This window comes from Lactuca serriola, chromosome 4, assembly GCF_051521515.1.
Source record: "Lactuca serriola cultivar US96UC23 chromosome 4, Lser_US96UC23_V15, whole genome shotgun sequence".
Taxonomy (NCBI): Eukaryota; Viridiplantae; Streptophyta; class Magnoliopsida; order Asterales; family Asteraceae; genus Lactuca; species Lactuca serriola.
The window spans coordinates 378,326,832-378,331,648 of record NC_136411.1 but is presented as its reverse complement, the minus strand read 5'-3'; the positions used below and the strand labels follow the sequence as shown (position 1 = coordinate 378,331,648).

General features: G+C 34.6%; 1 non-coding gene across 1 annotated transcript; it reads left to right on the top strand.

Moving 5' to 3' along the window:
- Nucleotides 1–379: 379 nt before the first annotated feature.
- Nucleotides 380–486, top strand: LOC145103512 (small nucleolar RNA R71). The gene has a single exon (XR_013706599.1). It is a non-coding gene; the product is annotated as a small nucleolar RNA R71 (small nucleolar RNA).
- The last annotated feature ends 4,331 nt before the right edge of the window (nucleotides 487–4,817 follow it).

The window sequence follows — 4,817 nt, the reverse complement described above, 5'->3', positions numbered from 1 at the left end:
ATCCCCAGTACAATAGCAAACTTCAGGCTTTTTAATTCCATGCTCATCCAAGTGGCATTCTTTTGTCAAGTGTGGACCATTGCATCTTTCACATCCAACTCTTATAGCATGAATGGACTGGTCCATCTTGGTCATTCTTCTGTCTATTGTGTCAAGCATAGCTAGTACAACAGTCATATCTTCAGAATTTCCTCCCCTAAGTCCTTTATCTCCTTCATTTCTTGGATTGTGGTACTCTCGAGAATGTTTTGCAAATTCTTCAACCAACTCCTTGACTTCTCCAGGATTCTTCTTAGTTAGTGGTCCTTGAAAATCAAGGAGTTGCCTTGTCATGACATTTACACCATCATAAAATATTGAGACTTCTTGTTGTATGTTAAGGTCATTTTGAGGACAATTTCTTAGCAACCCTTTATAATGATCCTATGCTTCATAAAGTAATTCACCCGGATTTTGCTCAAAGTTGGCTATTGCTTTCTTGAGTTTAGCTATCTTTGACGGGGGGCAGAATTGTTCCAAAAATTGCTCTCTCATTTGTGCCCAAGTAGTGATTGAACCAGGTGGAAGTGCCTTCAACTAGTCTCTTGCAGCTCCCTTAAAAGTATCGGGAATCATCCTTAATGATACGGTATCTCTTGGAACATTCGAGACATTAAAATAATCTGCAATATCATTGACTTCATCCAAATGCTTGTAAGCAACCTCATGGTCCTTTCCATAGAACGATACATCCTTAAATGCAGCAAGCATGTATCCTTTTAACTCGAATGTTGCAGTGGCAGGTATTGTAGGTTGTACTAGACCGGGACCATCATTATCTCTTATCCGCTTCTTTTATGCTCCCATGGACATATCCTCAATATTTACCATCTCGTTTTCTAGCTCGTCTTCATTGTCACTTTTGTCAAAGGCAAATTCCGGCTTGGATTCGTACTCAGATTCTTGTGGGTTAGAATTTTGATGAAAGCTTTCTACCTTGCTTTTGTCCTTTGATGATGTATTAGATTCTCCCACTTTCTTTCCCAACTTCTTTCCAAAGACTGATTTGAGATCTTTGAAGGATGACTTCTTCGGTGTTACGTTCACTTATGCGTTCTTATCCGTATTTCTGTGAATGGATAACTCTGGATCTTCAAGTGGTGGCACGAAAGGTGTGTTGGAACCTCTGGTCATGCACTAATGCAAAATAAACAAAAATAAAAACATAAAATTGAACAAAAACAAAGAAATAGAAAAACGACTGGATTCACATCGTGAGCCTTCAAGGCTCACGTCATGAGTTTGATGTTGAATAAAAACACTTCGGCTGAAAATAACTTTTTGCAGGTTTTACCCCACAAAAAGGATCGATTAACCTAAATCAAATAAACTAACAACTAAAATGGTCGTTCTCCGGCAACGGCGCCAAAAACTTGATGCGTGCAAATAGCTACACCTAATTTTAAATTATTAACCTGACTAACTTGACTAACTAAATTGCACCAAGGCAATGTACCTAATCGGATTGTAATGTAGTTTAAGCAAGTCGGGGTCGAACACAAGGAATAGTTTTTATTAATTAATTTACCTACTATTAAATTAGCTTAAGTTTCTAGCAAATTCATGGTTTTTATCTAATTTTTCAAGTTTCGATGAACTTAATTTCTTAACTTAATTCAATCAAATAACAAAACACTTTTGTTAGTTTGAATCCACCTTCCCTCAATGGTTTAACTATTGATTATGACAATTCATATTTGTTAACAATTAAAATATTATTAGCATTTCAATTCCAAATTTACTAATATTAAACTAATTTATGCATAGCTATGTATTGTCACACATAATTTGACACATAATCAATTTATTAGATATGATTGGAGCTATGTAAGATTGAATTAATAAACATAATTGTGGTCACAATATGTGTTCGCTAGAGCAACTAAATACAAAAGTTTAATTGCTTATCTAAGATTGGTTTGATCTTAGCTCTAATAATCTAATGTTCACTAAATTACCAGGTAATCAAATTCATGTAGATTAATGGTCACTAACTACACAAAATAAGAAGTTTAAGGAATCTAGTATCAAATTAAGCATGCTAGGTGTAATCAAACAAACACAAGACATTAACCAACAAGAAAAGTCTAAATCAATAGAATAAAACCATGAGTTCCAGCTTCATCTAGCTAACAGAAACAACTAGATTTAGTTGGACATTCTAACATCTAAACACAAACAAGTTATAATCCAAAACATGTTTAAAAGTACCAAACTAAAAATTGAATTATGAACTTCTTCTTCCTTGGTGTTCAACCCAATTTCCAGACCTTCTTACTCTTTGATTTTCGACTTCTGAACTCTCCCTCAAGTTAGCTAACCTTTCAAAACTGTAGGGATCAAGGTCTATTTATAATTTTCGAATTAGCCACACTCACGTCGTGATATCCGTCGCTATCCGAGTTTGACAAGGATTCTTCTACATGAATGTTTATCTTCTGGAAAGAACTCCCTCACGTCGTGATCTTTGAATACTCACGTTGTGAGAATTTGTTTTTGCTGGATTTTTATCTTTTAAGCCGTTTAATCTCCAAAGTTCCATTCTTTAACGCTTTTAGTCCCTTTCTTCAAAATATCTTTTTTTGGCTGCAAAATATAAATTAACCTTATAAGTACCATTATTCTATGCAAATAACCAAAATATGTATAAAAATGTACTTAAATGTTTCCTAGAAACATGTCTAAATATGGCAATATCAACGCATAAGGTATTCTGCCACCTCGCACATCTCGCGAGTGGTCTCCTCTACTTTCTATCCTTGCTATGATTGCCCTAGTTTCAACTGTAAAGATATGTTATCTCATGGCATCCATATGGTGTTCATGTTCCTCATAGATGTGTTTAACCTTTACTACGTCATGCTTCGGGCTTTGTCGCTGATCTCCCTTACTTCGGGATGGAGAGTATGAACCCGAATATTCAAGCGGACCTCTCTTGTCTGCTACTGATAGGGTAAGGTTCATTAACGACCTCCCGAATGTTCAAGTGGACCTCTTTTGTTTGCTACTGATAGGGTATGTTTAATTAACGACCTCTCTATCGCCTTTCTCTTCACCTGATCCCTTTCTCGGAATCCTCCTCATGAATCCCCTTCTGGTTCTTCCTCAACTCCTCAGTTGGTTTTGGTAGTGGGGTTGCGATATCTAGGTATGTCGTTTATGCAAGACTAGGGGGTTCAAAGAATCTATGAGATAAATAAAACATTTCTATTAAAATTTTTGTGGGGTGAACCTTACTGGGTCCTCCTATAATTACGTAGTGCATACCTGTTATATATAACTAAGATCGAAAAGGCCTTCGAATAATTAATCCTACTCTAAAACCATAATCAATCAAGGAACCGGGAGTAGAGTAAAATTCATAAATTCTAAGTTTATAAGATCTTAATTATATATAACCTTAGCGTATACACTCAGCAGTTATAGACCTACCAGTATGGGTGTTTTAGTTTTCACATAATTTATTTATAGTACCTTAAATACTCCTATAGTATTTTAACTTTATGTTTGGTTCTAAAGTTTCTTGGTATACAAAGTTGATAAGTTTTTAGACTTAATGTTTTCTTATAGTATCATAAAATACTCCTATAGCATTTTAAATTTATGTTCGGTCTTAGAGTTCCTTTGTATGTAGAGTTGGTAAGTTTTAGACTTTTTGTCAACCCCGACCACTCCTAAACACATGTTGGTCATATTTCGAATAAATATAGTTAATCAGGCTATATTTATTCCAGATATGATTACATAACTGTATAGGCTTAATCGCGACGTCCAACTCCTCTTAAGACTTTTTATTTGTTCTTTGTTATGACACAACTCAAAATATGCATGCATGTATGTACACTTTTATAAAATACCTATACTTTTAAAGTATACTTTTAGTTAGAGTTTTTTAGTTTCATTGTATTTATAGTTGTATATCTTGTATGGTTTGATATACTAGTTCACTATAAACAATGCTCTGATACCAATCAGTCACATGCCCAAACCAGAACGACGAGAACATCTGGGGGCGGATGGAGTGACTTCATGTATAGTATCATAACAGTTGAATAAAAATAAAACATAGAAACACCAACATTCATCCATTGATATTTCAAGTATTACATTGTTTAGAAAACTCTGTTTGTTCAAAAGTTGAATACAAATAACTAAAAAGTAGAAAACATAAAACGGTGATGACAGCCCTCAATAAGGGTTGAGTACCTGTCTACTGGTTTCCTGAGAATACAAGTGATTTCAAAAAGTGTCAACAATTAAGTTGGTGAGTTCGTCAACATTTTGTATGAAAAGGGTTTGTAATTGTTTCACAAAGAAAAATGGTTTCGTGTACTTCCATAAAATCCGATATTTTCTTTAATATGATCTGTAATTGTATGTAATTCTTTTGTATCTTTTTCGTTTGAAATGACAAGGTATGTTTTCCATAAAATCCAATATTTTCTTAAACATGAACTGTAGTCTTAAACCCTAAAACCAAGATGTAAGTGATGTTGTGCTGTAAATAGGATGTAGTTTTATTTCTTTTTATAAAACTAATGAAGTATAAGCATCCCGAAAACCAAGTAGTTTCGCTAATCCCTATGCGAATTATTATAACCATGCTTGATATGACTGTTATGCTTGAATGACATTCTTCAGGTGTCAGAATTGCTAGACTTTTGTCACCATAGACTAGTCGGTCTAACTGTAGCGAACAACTGAGGTGTGGCGTTGTCAATCTCGTATAGATATATACACAACGGTCTCGCTCTCCCTCAAGGAGACTCTAGTTATAA